This window comes from Vidua macroura, chromosome 1 (assembly GCF_024509145.1).
Source record: "Vidua macroura isolate BioBank_ID:100142 chromosome 1, ASM2450914v1, whole genome shotgun sequence".
Classification (NCBI taxonomy): Eukaryota; Metazoa; Chordata; class Aves; order Passeriformes; family Viduidae; genus Vidua; species Vidua macroura.
In genome coordinates, this window is record NC_071571.1 from 47,366 (window position 1) to 60,998 (window position 13,633).

General features: G+C 50.0%; 1 long non-coding RNA gene across 2 annotated transcripts; it reads right to left on the reverse strand.

The window, feature by feature from the left end:
* Positions 1 to 6,862: 6,862 nt before the first annotated feature.
* LOC128818089 (uncharacterized) lies at positions 6,863 to 7,922 on the reverse strand. 2 transcript variants are annotated; one of them, XR_008440384.1, is made up of 3 exons: positions 7,851 to 7,922; positions 7,442 to 7,548; positions 6,863 to 6,908 (listed from the first exon to the last, which is right to left on the reverse strand). It is a non-coding gene; the product is annotated as an uncharacterized LOC128818089 (long non-coding RNA). The 2 variants fall into 2 exon arrangements; XR_008440383.1 differs by lacking the exon at positions 6,863 to 6,908 and adding an exon at positions 7,142 to 7,177.
* Positions 7,923 to 13,633: the final 5,711 nt, after the last annotated feature.

Here is a 13,633-nt window from a genome sequence, read left to right on the forward strand (position 1 = left end):
AGAAAGCGGCTCCTCCGGCGGCTCCTGAGGGCTGCAGGGGGCCCCGGCGGCGCCCGAGCCCCGCGCCCGGAGCGGACGGAGCGGCCGGCACCGGCCGGCACCGGCGCAGCGCCCGCGCCGCCTCTCCCGCCCGCCGGCCCGGCAAAGCTCCCCGCGGCTCCGCACGCCTCGCTCCGGCGCGGCTCCGGCAGTCCCGCGCCAGCCCGGCCGCGCCCAAGTCCCCTTCCACCTCGGCAGCTCCCCAGGCAACGCCAGCAGCTCCCGCGCCACAGCCTTGGCTGCCGGGCCAGGGGCAGAAGAAGCGCCCTCCAATGCAGCGGCACAGCCCGATTCCAACCCTTCAAACGCTGCGAGAGCTGCAGCCTCCTTCAATTCAACCCCCGGAACTTACGCCACACTCAGGTGCTCGCCTCACTTCAACAAGGGCAAATAAATGTGTTCTCCCCTTCAGTTTCAGCCCCTATAAGAGCAGAAAAGAAGGTACTTTCCTCAAATGATGGTAAAAGGGGGATTTTTACCGCAATCCAAACCCTTTACAAGGACGGACAACACGTCCCCTACCAGCTACCCCCTCCATTTAAACCTCAGGATGATGAAAATGGGGGGGGGGGGCTACCCTCAAGTTAAAACCCAGCATACAACAACAATATTTTTCCCCTTCTATTTGAAATAGAACACAGGGATTCGCTGCCACCCCGGGATACCCCTAACACCCTGGAAAAGGCATGTTTTCCTTCAATCAAGACCCTCAAAACCACGAGTGCACGGGAATCCCGCCCAGTTCAAACACAGGCAATAATGGAAGAGAAGTTGCTTCCCCTCATTTTGAATTTCTTTTGTCTTAATAAACCCTAGTTTGTTTGGGTTTTTTTTTTTTGGTTTTTTGGTTTTTTTGGTGGTTTTTTTTTTTTTTTCGGGGAGCAATGGGGAGGGATTGGCAAAACGAAATTTAAAAGGGAAAGGAGAAAAGTCCCCACTACAAAGGCACACCGTCTCACCTGTTTGGCTGCTGTTTCCCGGCACAAAGGTTTGTCCCTCGGCACCTCCTTTGAGCAATGCTCCAGGTATCCAAGCGATCCCCCAGACCCTGTCTGAAGCTCTCACCGTCCTTCCATGAGACAACCCCGGGAGCCCCCCCCGCAAACTCCTCTTCTCCAACAGCTCCGTGCAAGAGTGAGCTGAGGCAAACCCCCTAAAACAGCCGCCGGCAGGGGCCGCCCCCTCATCATCCTCACAGCTCATACCTGGGGCTGCTCTGAGCCCTCATCATCCTCACAGCTCACACCTGGGGCTGCTCTGAGCCCTCATCATCCTCACAGCTCACACCTGGGGCTGCTCTGAGCCCTCATCATCCTCACAGCTCACACCTGGTGCTGTTGCCACTCTCCAACAGCGCCTCTCCCTGTCCAGCACACAGCCCACTTCTCACAGACACACACCAAGCAGAAATCCACTAGGGGTGTTGGCTTTTCTTAGTCCGTCTGGTTGGACGATTAAAACACGCACGTGCATTGATGGTCATTGAGGGAAAGCTTTCCACTGGAGAAAATACTCATTTTGGAAGCACACTTTGATACACCTTCAGAAAAAGCAGAATCAGCACCAGCTCCTAAGACCCCTGCTGAGGAACCCAGCCCTCCTTGGGACACCCAAAGCAGCAGACCTCGAAAAAGGAGGGGAAAAGTCAAGCTTGGAGTGGAAAAAGAGAACATAAGTACACCAGCCTTTCAAAATGCCTGCACACAGCAATAGTGGGAACCAGTCACATTTCTCCTTTCCTTGCTTTCTGTGATGACATAAATATGAAGTAAAAACACGTTAAACAAAAGGCAGAGCTAGGATTTTACAGGTCTTCATTTTGGCAGTCTGGATGACAAACGCCTCTTACGTGACTGCGACACGTTTTGGGGACTGGCAGAGAATGGAGGCAAAAGGTGCCAGAGCGTCCTTTCTATTCCCTTCAGCCCCTGCAGCTGTTCTGATGGTTTCAGGGCACTTGCTTGGTTCATTCCTAGATCAAAACGTTATGGCATTATTTTCAAAACTACTACCCATGCCCAGTCAGAGTTTCCTACATTCCTGGATACAAATGAGTGGATAGAGAGAGGGTTTCTTTCCAAATGAATTTAGCAATACTTTCCTATTTTTACCAAGACCTATAAAAACGAAACATTTGCCAGGATTTAGTAGTATTCTACACACCCCCCTCCCTGTGCATTTTGGGGCAGCTTTGGGTCCCTCGGGGGGACGGCACCCGGCAGGAACCCCCCCTCATTCGCCACCCACCTGCTCCTCCGCCGCAGCGTGCGTCCCTCTCCTAGGGACCTTGGGGTGCCCCAAATGACACCAGAGCCCCGAGTCTTCACCCCTTTTTCCTGGCCCCCAAAGAAGGCACAGAAGGAGTCTTAACTGCCCTGGACAGCAGCCCAGCACTTGCTTCCATCCCTTTCCACATGTACATCCCCCCCGAAAGGGACTCTGCCGCAACGAGAAAGGGGGGCAGCCCCCAGAAGGGTCGAAGCTCCTGCCCAGCCTCGCTGTCACGGGCGAGGGGCAGAGAGGGGGAGCGGCAGAGACGGCGGGGACGCGGCACGGACGGCACGGCACCGAGCGGGGGCCGCTCTCAGCGCGATGCCGGCAAAGCCGCAGGTCCGGCGGGGCCGGGCGGGGTTTGACCGGCACGGGGGGATCCGCCGAGAGCCTCCGGCCCCGTGCGGGGGGACTCCCGCAAGGGCCCGGGGCCGCCGGGCTCCGGCCCTCTGGGCTTTATGCTCCGGCGCCCCCGGCCCCGCGGCTGCGGGGAAAGAAGGAACGGGGCGACGGCAAGAGAGGAGGGCTAGCAGGGCGTGAGACAGCGTATGGAGGGAGGGAGGTCGGGCTGTGGAGGAAAGCGGGAGGGCAAGGGAAAGGCCGGGAGCGGGGAAGAGGGACGGTGCACAGAGGAGGGAGAGAAGAGGAATAGAACGGAGGAGCGGGATAGGGACAGGGCAGTGGGGGTCGGGTTTGCGAGGGAGAGGAGGGGAGGGTCCGCGGACAAAGAACAGGAATACGGGGAGGAGGAAGGAAGGGTAGAGGGGGGGACGGGAGGGGAGACCGAAAAGGGAGAGAAAGGGGTCGGCTTTGGGGAGAGAGGGAACTAAGGGATAGAGAGAGAAAGAAGGGGAATACGGGAAGGAGGAAGAAAGGAAGAAGGATTGGTAGAGAGAGGGACAAGAGGGGGAGCCTCAGAGAGCGCCGATCCACCCCGAGCCCGCCCCGGCGGCCCGCCCTGCTCGGGATGCTGCGCTCGGCGGAGCTCGGCTCGGTTCGGCCCCACTCGGCTCCTCGCCTACACTCGGGCTGTTCTCCGCTAGACTCGGCTGGATTCGCCTCTTCGGCGCAGCTCGGCTCGCCTCAACTCGGAGCCGCTCGGCTCCGCTCGGCTCCGTTCGGCTCAGCTCGGCTCCCCGCGGCAGCGCGCCTCCCGCGCACGCGCACAGCTCGCCGCTCTCCTGCCGCCGAGCCCCGCGCCCGGCCCGGCCGGCGCACGGAAACCCCCGCGCCACATCAGAGCCAGCAGTTTCTGCGCTAAACCCTTTCTGTCCTAGAAGGAGATCAACTCCTCTAGCTCCTTCGTCTCCTCAGTTTTCTTCTTTGATTTCAAAATCAGAGTTACAAAAACCTACTCAACTACAAGACTCAGTAAGTAGCCGAGAAAGTAGTCCCGTCAATTTCAGAACCTAAAGAACACGTTATACTTATGTTTCCACAATTAAAAAAAAAAGAAAAATCACACACGAGTCCTACTCACTGTGTCAAGCCTTATTTAAAACACACCAAAAAAACCCTAAAAGAAATAGTTCCACAATCAAAACAGAACAAACAAGTAACACTAACTAAAACCACGCATCCAAATACACTGTTTATCAGTCACCAACCCGAAAAATCTCTTTTCAACGTGTCTCGTTTGTATACCTCCTCACAACTAACCTTATCCTTTACAAACACTAAATTGCAAATCAAAAAACTTACACGTAACATAAACTCTTCAAATAACATTTATACACTCATACCCCAAATGACAGGTAAACCACCAAAAGTAAAATTACTCAAATCATTACAAACAAATACTTGTACAATATTTAGTTACAAAACAACCCCCAAACCACACAAAACCACAAAGAAGTTACCTCAAAACAGCAAACCTACAATTTAAAACAATTAATCCACTAAGACCAAACTTAACAATACATAAAAAAAACACCAAAAAAAAAAAAAAAAAAACCCCCCAAAAAAAAAAAACCAAAAAAAAAAAAAAAACAAACCCCAAAACAAAAGAACACCCACCCAAAAATACCCAATCGCTCCAACACAAATTTACTTCTCAGGATCAAAACAGTACGACCTTTTAATAACCTAATTCTATTATTTCTGCATCTCTTTTAACACCTAAAATAACTACAACTCACACTTGAACCACATTAAATGAACTTACTTATTAACTAGCCAAATGAAACAATAACACATCTATAACATTAAATAAATTACTGCCAAATAGGAACATCTTTAAACATACTACCTTACAAAATACAACAACTGTTCATTTTTGATTATTCACACACAATCATAAATATAAAACATTTAAAAAATATATAAATTGATGAAATCACAAGAAATCAATTTACAAAAACATTACAAAAATTTTAAATTAATCAATCACACATAAATAAAAAATAACGAAATAATATTTTCAAGAATTAAAACATCACTAAATAACTTAAATCATTATTAAAAACTAAAATACTCATCTTATTAATAATTACCGCTTTTTATCTCCCCTACCGATTTAAATTTTTACATAGAACTCTACAAAAATCCTTAACAAGTAGATTTATAACTTAAATTTAAAACATTTATAGATAAACATACTTCATGAATAATCTACACACCAAACAACTAAACTAACAAGAAAAACCTAATAAAATACTAATATATTCATAACATCAAAACCCCAAATCATTAACATAAAAACCCATATAAACACATGAAAATACCTACAGTTAAAAAAGACGTACCTTAATGAACATATTCACACCTTAATAATTCATTACAAACTCTTACCAACCAATTAATGATTAACATTAATTACTTGATACCAATAAAATACAAGAAAATGTTACTTTAGCCAATAACTATAATAAAATATCATAACTAATAACTTAAAATCACACTTTATTAAAAATATAAAACGGTGAAGCAACGTATCATCAAAAATCCCATTATTATCACTACACAGATATACGTATATACATATATCTATCTACAGATAGATAGATCATATATCCATCTCAACAGCAGCATCTGGGACCGATTCCTGTCTTCTCTCTTGTCTCCTAAATTTATTAGCCATAGAGGATGGAGTAAGGAAATCATTTTATTTATCACCTTGTTCTCCAGAAACCTGAAAAACAAAAGAAAACAGAACAAAAAGAAAAAAAAGAAAAGAAAACCACATTTGAAAGGCAGATCCTCACCAGCAGCTGGTCCATCTCCTACGGGGGACCATATTCTAGGGCACTTTTGGTGCACTTGCCTGAACCTGTCAGGGCACTCTGTGCCTGCAGAAGAGATTTTTTTTTTTGTCAGGGAGAGGCAAGGGGAGGAGAAATAACGTTCGAGACAGCTCAAATCCATTACTGTGCCACTTCCTGTGCAGCAGGTCCTGTGACAGGATGGGAACTGAGGCTGCTTGAAATTTAAAAGCTAAAGACACCAGCACAAGGTGTCCTTTTGCTTTGTCAAGGAAGTGATTCCCAAATCACACAGCCCCCCCACCATCGTCCCTCCTACCACCACCTGAAAGCCTCTTGATTCTCTTCTCAAAAACACAAGGGACACCTCAGAGTTCAGCAAGTTCTGCCAGTGCAGCCCTCGGGGTGCCCCCGTCTCCAGGTCTGTCCCCCTTGCTTTCATCCTCAGCCACGTCATTCTTCAGCCGTGGACAGGAAATTGTCCCCATTTCTCCCGTACTTCCCTGGTTACCTTTTCTCTAAGCCGTGCAGGACCCCCGAGAGGAGGCTGTGATCCTCTATCAGCTCATGGGCAGCTCTAGAGGTGACACGGGCAGCACTCTGTCATATCTCCAGAATACGACGCTGAAACAGAGAATGCAACTTGTTCTTTTACAGCCAAGATCTGATTATCTAAAATAAAATGAGCAATTTGGCTGGTACCCCATCAACTTCCAGCTAAAATGAACACCGCCTGTTCTCAGCAACTCCGGAGAAGGAAAGACATTCTCCCTTCAACGCTTCGCACCACAGGTGCTGCTCTTACAAGAAGTATTCAGGTAGCAAGACAATTTTCTCTTTTTGTCCGAGGTTTTGATACCTGAAATCCTCAGGGTGGATGCTCCCAAACCTGAGAGTTCCCGGCAGGCGAGTTTCCCTCCTGCCGAAGCACTGTGCAGGTGACAAACGTGCTGGCTGGGGGAATAGAGACCCCAAAAAGAAAAGGCCCCGACTGCAGGAGCAAAACCACGGCACCCCCGTGAGGCTCCACGACGGCAGGAACCGGTCCCAGTTTCAGGGGATAAGGATGGGACCGGTTTAGACACAAGCAAAATTATTTCTCCCTCCACACATCCACAAAACCAACAAGGAACAGATTTTCAAGAGGACCAAGGCAGAATCAGCTATTCCTTTCTGTTTGGTACTTGAGATCTCGAGGCCAATACAAGCTTTTGTGGTTTTGGGGTATTTGGGAACTGTTCTTTTTCAGTTCTTACCTGGGAGCCCTGGTCACACAAAGGACTGCTGAAAAAGGCAAGAATGACCTGGAAAATCCTCTGGTAGACATAGAGCTCACAGCAATGTTTGTCACGCAGCCCTTCCCCAAGAAATCTGAGGATCCACTCGTGCTGTTTTGTACTGGAAGCCATAAAGAAAAATACCACCGTCAGACATTCCGACATTTCCAAAGGATACCTGCTCCTAAGAGCACAAAACCCCGGTTCCCTCCGAGTGCCAGCTCAGGAATTACCACAGCTTGTTCTGGACTTCTCAATTTTCCATTCCTACCAAATTTAATCGCTAACATCCATTGGGAACAGTCAGTCTGCAGCCCAAACATGCAGTGGAAATGGAATTTTAGAAGTTGCTGTTTCTAAAATACTTCAGTTGAACTCCAAGTTACTAACCTAAACTCAAAGAGGAATTGTAGCTAGCCGGGGCAGAACATTCTCTTCTCGTGCTCACAGAGCATACACAGCACAACTCATTGTGCGTTAGTATTAAGAAGACAACAAAAACCTCACAGAAATAACATTTTGAATTCCTACATGAAACATAAGAAAGACGCTTCTAATTAACTACCTGTGGGAGAATGAGGTTTCATTGTATTTTTGCGGCTGTTTCTAATACATTTCTGAAGAATTACTGGGTACCTAAAATGGGACTCTTACCTCAAAATCAAAACTGTAGAAAAGCTGGAGAAAACCTGGTACCTTTCTCAGGTCCAAATACCGGTGTGACAGAAGGAATCTCTTTACCCTTATGTACACGTGCTCCTCTGTAAAGAGAAAAAGCTGGCATGGTGGAGGAGCACAGCGCTCCCAATCCACAAGCACGGATGACAATTTGTGGAAGCTGCAGTCAGTGAGCGTGCAGCGCTCCGAGCTGGGAGAACAGCCTGGCAACTGCAGAAGGGCTTTGCTCTGAGGCGCGTTCCCATTGCTGCCCACCCTCCCCTTCTCTTGCCCAGGAGGAAAAGCTCAGGCAAGAGCGCACGAGCACAGAGCAGGTGAGGGGATCGACACTCCCCAGGGCTCTGTTTTTCACCCCAGCAGTGACACACGCAGCATGTTCCAGTACCTGGCTTCAGGATCTGCTGTGCCACACGAGCAGCGCAGAGGGTGAGGGAGAAGGTGAACCTGAGGCTTGGCTGCCTGATTCCGTTCTGCACGGCATCCAAGAGATACAGCAACGGCAAGGGCCCCGGGAGAGAAGCCTGAAGCACAGCCCAAATGAACACAGCAGGAGCACAAAGACATCGATCAGCTTCCGGGACATTTCACGGGTCACACAGGTAAGAGCCCCAGTTCAGCAAATCTGAGGGTTTGGTGACGTCAGGATCAAAACACCCGGAAACCTGTGAGAAAGAAACTGAACTGCACCCGGCTAAAAGCCGTCCCTGCCTCAAACTCCTTCAAACAACTTGTTCACGAGGAGGCAGGGATTGATTCAATACTCACCAGCCCATCTGGCCAAGGTCAGAGCTCTGTGCCCACCCAGGACACGGCAAACAGCAGGGACCTTTCTCCCACTCTCCAGCACGGACCTGTGAAGCCAGGGAGAAGTTTACAGAACAGAAGCAGCCAGAAGATGCTCTCTACTTCCATATGCTCTCTGATCGATCATTCCCAAGGAAAGTCCCCACGGATCGGAAGCAACAACCTCTCATTTCTCCTCCGCAATCATCACTGCTTGCCTTTCTGTGCGTTTCCTCCCGTGCCTGTCCCCAGAGCACATTAAGTCCATCTTTTGTTCCCAACCGCAGCTCTCCAGCACAAATGCCACTCCTCACACACACAAAGCAAACACTCATCTGCCTCAGCTTTTGGCCTAGAAAGTAAAAACCTCAACGCCTCCGCCTACGTGATTAAAACACAGAGACGCACGGGTGGACATAGATGGAAAGCTTTTCAGGAGAGAAAAGAGCTGATTCGCTAGCACGCCTCCATACAGCTTCAGAAAAATCAGAATCCACAGCAACTCCTAAGACCCCCTGCTGAGGAACCCAGCCCTCCTGGGAACACCCAATTCAGCAGCCACGGGAAAAGGATGGGAGAAGCCAAGCTTGGGGTGAAAAAAAGATGACATCAATACAGCAGCCTGTAAAAAGCCTTCACACAGCAACAGTGGGAACCAGTCCCATTTGCTCCGTCCCTGCTTTTTGCGATGACACAAACAGGAAATGAAAACACGTGAAACACAAGGCACACCTATAGGGTGTACCAGGTGCTCCTTTTGGCAGCGTGGACGACAAAGGTCTCTCTGCGCACTTACAGGCAGCCCGGTTTCAATCCATCCTTAGCCCAAGCCTTCCTCGCCTCCCATTCGCCAGCGCTCTGCTCTGGCCTTTGGAGCGCTGGCCCCGTCCTCCCGCAGCAGCACGGCACCGGAACACAGCGAGGCAAAGCGTGCCGGAGCCGCCCGTGCTGTCAGCGTACCTGTCAGCTCCCGGCGGTGGGCAACTCCGGCCCTGCGGGCAAGGGGGAGACGGCTCGGGCACCTCCAGCGGCTGCTCTGCCCCGATGCTTTCGCGTTCTCCTGCATTTCCCTGCAGCGGAGGGGGTCCGGGACGGGGGCGGATCGTGTCAGAGTGGAGACGGCGGGGAAGCTCGGGGAGGCGGCGGGAACGCGGCGGGACGAGACGGGGACGCGGCGGGACGGCGACGACTCGCTTGACCTTCCAAAGATGGCGGCAGGAGGGGCGGGGAAAGCCGGGGCCCCGCTCCGCCGCCCGCGCGCCGCCCCGGCGGCATTTTCCGGCACGCGGTCGCTTCCAGCGTCTAGAGAGGGACGCGCGCGGGGATCGGGAAAGGGGAGTGCAGCCCTGTTCCGACGCCGCTCGCCCCCCGCCCGCCGCCCCCGGCCCGTGAGCGCTGCGACCGCGCCTCCGCCGCCCGCCGAAAGCGGCCCCGCCGGGCCGCCCTCGCCGCTGCCGTTCTTCTCGGTCATCGGGTCCCTTTGCTCTCCCGAATCTCCTTCACCCCTCCCCTCTATTTACAGACACCGCCCCGCTTGCCGCTCGCTCCCGCGCCTCGCCCTTCCCACGCTCGGCGGCCGTCCTTCCCCCCTCAGCCGGCACCCAGCGGCGAGGGGCAGGGCGCTGGCTGGGGGGGGCTGCAGTACCGCTCTCTGTCCACAAGGCGGCAGCACCGCCGCCGGCGGCCACAGCCGGGGGCTGCCGCTCGCCCGGAGGGAAGGGAGGCAGAAAAGAACAGGGGCGATCCCCTTGGAAAAATCCTGAAAAATAAATGGCCCAAAAAACATCCGCACACAAACTAAAACACACTGCCTCTAACCCAATACAACCCCTCCAAAATCCTTTTCTTTTAAACTCTCTCTAGCTATCTTTCATATTTATACTTTTCACATTCGCATTTATCATGTATATTGATGCATGATGTCATTTCGATTCTATATTAAATATCTTCCTATGACTTCTATTTATTTCTATTTTATCTTTTTATAGATCTAGATATATATATGATGCATTTCTATATTTATATTGCAAAAATAGTTCTGTTATTTAAAATAAAAGCCCTGCCTGTAACCAAATTCTAGCTCTATGATATTAATATTAACGATCTCTTATTTAAAAGAAAAATGCTGCCTGAAACCCACCCGTCCGCGGCGCAAGTGTGGCAACAGCCCGCGTCCGCAGTACTGGCAAGGCCGCGGGAAGGCACGCGGACCACGATTTTCCCGCGCTTTTTTTTTTTTTCTTCTTTTTTTTTTTTTTTTTTTTCCCTTTTTTCGCCTGTCCGCCATATTGAGAAGGTCAAGAGTGTCCCGGCCGCCGCGACACTTTCAAGATGGCGGCCGCGTGAGGCCCTCGGAAGGGAGAGGCGTTTTTGCCGATGCCTGTCGGCGCCCGCTCACAACCTGACCGCCCGCGCAGCCGCTGAGCTCACAGTCCGTGGCCACGACACGGGAAAAAGCGAAAAAAATCCCGCGGGGCGGCGCCGGCGTCAGGGTGGCGTGCAGGCAGTGCAGTAAACAGACCGTGGTCCTCGTTTTTCCCGCCTTTTTTTGCCGCCATATTGGGAAGGTCAAGCGAGTCCGCGACAACCCACTCCCAAGATGGCGGCCGCGGGAGGACCTCGGGCGACGGCTGCAGTCCCGCACTCTGGCCACAAGGCGGCGGCACTGCCGCCCGCCCTGGGGCTGCAGGCGGGGAAGGCGCGCAAAGAAGAACAGGCGCGACCCCCTTCCAAACATCCTCTGCAATAAATGCCCCTAAACAGCCCGCACGAAACCAAAAAACACCGACAAAAAAAAAAAAAAAAACAAAACAAAACTGCCTCTAACCCAATAATAACCAAAATAAAAAATCTTTTCTTTTAAGCTATATTTCAATCTATATTACTTTTATATTTTTTATATTTATATTCACATTTTGATTTAAAATGTATACTGATGTATAATGATCATTTTATAATTTCTTACATTCATTCATATTACTTAAAGTTTATTTTATTTTATATTTTTATGCATCTCTTAATATATGGATTACATATTTCTATATTTAGATTGATATTTCTGAAAGGTTTATATTTTTAAAAATAAAATCCCTGCATCTATCCAAGTAAAAACCTAAAAAAAAAAAAAAAAAACCTCTTTTAAACTGTTTGTAAATTTATCTATATATTTTTCGCATTTATATTCAAATTTACATTTTAAAGGTAGATTGATAGATGTCGTTATTTATATTCTATCTCTTCCTATTACTTATTTTTACTTATATTTTATATTTTTATATCTATCTTTATACATTGATTATATATTTTTATATTTAGAAGTCTATCAAAATAAAATGTATATTCATATTTTTTTAAATAAAGACCCTGCCTCGAACCAAATAAAAACCAAAAAAGCCCTTTCTTTAAACAATATTTAAATATTTATAGCATATTTTCATCATTATAATCACATTTGCATTTATACTTTCTATGGATGGATTATATTTATAAATGTATATAACATATATAATAAGATAACAAGATAGATAAAATATTCTATCTATTATATTTCATACATACTGCTAATACTTCTATTTACTTACATTTTAATTTTTATATAGATTTTAATGTACGTATGCTATACTTCTATACATAGATTTCTAATTTATTTCTATTTCTAATTTTTACAATAAAAACCCTGCCTACTAACAAATACAACATTTTAAAAATCCTTTTATTTTAAACTATATTTGAATATTTCTATATTCATGCTTTTGATATTTACATCTATATGCTCTTGTATATTATATTACAGTATATTGACGTACTATATTTAGATAGATATAATATATTACATGTAATGTGGTATAATAAGACATATACACTAGAATATCTATGAGGTATTGTGTCGATTTCTGTGATTTTGTATTTTTTTTCTATTTTCTGTTTATATTTCTATATACACGTATATTAATTATACATTACATCCTCACAGCGCATACCTGGGGCTGTTCTGGCTTTCTTTCCAAATGAATTTAGCAATACTTTCCTATTTTTACCAAGACCTATAAAAACGAAACATTTGCCAGGATTTAGTAGTATTCTACACACCCCCCTCCCTGTGCATTTGGGGGCAGCTTTGGGTCCCTCGGGGGGACGGCACCCGGCAGGACCCCCCCTCATTCGCCACCCACCTGCTCCTCCGCCGCAGCGTGCGTCCCTCTCCTAGGGACCTTGGGGTGCCCCAAATGACACCAGAGCCCCGAGTCTTCACCCCTTTTTCCTGGCCCCCAAAGAAGGCACAGGAGGAGTCTAACTGCCCCGGACAGCAGCCCAGCACTTGCTTCCATCCCTTTCCACATGTACATCCCCCCCGAAAGGGACTCTGCCGCAACGAGAAAGGGGGGCAGCCCCCAGAAGGGTCGAAGCTCCTGCCCAGCCTCGCTGTCACGGGCGAGGGGCAGAGAGGGGGAGCGGCAGAGACGGCGGGGACGCGGCACGGACGGCACGGCACCGAGCGGGGGCCGCTCTCAGCGCGATGCCGGCAAAGCCGCAGGTCCGGCGGGGCCGGGCGGGGTTTGACCGGCACGGGGGGATCCGCCGAGAGCCTCCGGCCCCGTGCGGGGGGACTCCCGCAAGGGCCCGGGGCCGCCGGGCTCCGGCCCTCTGGGCTTTATGCTCCGGCGCCCCCGGCCCCGCGGCTGCGGGGAAAGAAGGAACGGGGCGACGGCAAGAGAGGAGGGCTAGCAGGGCGTGAGACAGCGTATGGAGGGAGGGAGGTCGGGCTGCGGAGGAAAGCGGGAGGGCAAGGGAAAGGCCGGGAGCGGGGAAGAGGGACGGTGCACAGAGGAGGGAGAGAAGAGGAATAGAACGGAGGAGCGGGATAGGGACAGGGCAGTGGGGGTCGGGTTTGCGAGGGAGAGGAGGGGAGGGTCCGCGGACAAAGAACAGGAATACGGGGAGGAGGAAGGAAGGGTAGAGGGGGGGACGGGAGGGGAGACCGAAAAGGGAGAGAAAGGGGTCGGCTTTGGGGAGAGAGGGAACTAAGGGATAGAGAGAGAAAGAAGGGGAATACGGGAAGGAGGAAGAAAGGAAGAAGGATTGGTAGAGAGAGGGACAAGAGGGGGAGCCTCAGAGAGCGCCGATCCACCCCGAGCCCGCCCCGGCGGCCCGCCCTGCTCGGGATGCTGCGCTCGGCGGAGCTCGGCTCGGTTCGGCCCCACTCGGCTCCTCGCCTACACTCGGGCTGTTCTCCGCTAGACTCGGCTGGATTCGCCTCTTCGGCGCAGCTCGGCTCGCCTCAACTCGGAGCCGCTCGGCTCCGCTCGGCTCCGTTCGGCTCAGCTCGGCTCCCCGCGGCAGCGCGCCTCCCGCGCACGCGCACAGCTCGCCGCTCTCCTGCCGCCG